At 61.0% G+C, this 444-nt stretch overlaps 1 pseudogene; it reads left to right on the top strand.

Annotated features, from left to right (window-relative positions):
* The first annotated feature begins 205 nt into the window (after positions 1 to 205).
* Positions 206 to 444, top strand: part of LOC102868049 — a 1,466-nt pseudogene continuing 1,227 nt past the window's right edge.

Raw genomic sequence — 444 nt, 5'->3', positions numbered from 1 at the left:
AGAGCTCAACCCATTATAGCACTCCACAGTTAAAGACCATGACTCTCCCTGAGGTTGAGCTGATGCCCTCCCTTTCCCGCTCTCCCTAGACCCACTCAACTGTTGACTTGCGTTCAAGACCCACCACCACATCACCCAACCCAGCACCATCTTCCAGGAACTGGCCTCTCCCCACTTGTCCCCGCCCCTCTCTTGAGAGCACCCAATGGGTGGAGTCGGGGCCGCGGTAGGAGGGGCCTGAGGCGGGCCCATTTAAAGAAAGGCAGAGGGCGAAAGAAGGCAAGAGAGAAGAAAGAGAAAGCAGGGGGACGAGGCGCCGTCCAATGACAAAGCCCAGGGGTGGGCGCCGGCCGCCATTTTGTACCGGGCGGCAGGATATTCACCCGCGTCCTCCGCCCTCGGAGGGGGAGGGGCGGCGGCGGAGGCGAGAAAAGTAGCGAGAGA

The sequence above is a fragment of the Elephantulus edwardii genome, unplaced genomic scaffold (assembly GCF_000299155.1).
Source record: "Elephantulus edwardii isolate Elephantulus edwardi_28Jun2011 unplaced genomic scaffold, EleEdw1.0 scaffold00022, whole genome shotgun sequence".
Lineage (NCBI taxonomy): Eukaryota > Metazoa > Chordata > Mammalia > Macroscelidea > Macroscelididae > Elephantulus > Elephantulus edwardii.
The sequence above is the reverse complement of the archived record's forward strand: the minus strand, read 5'-3'. Positions and strand labels throughout refer to the sequence as shown.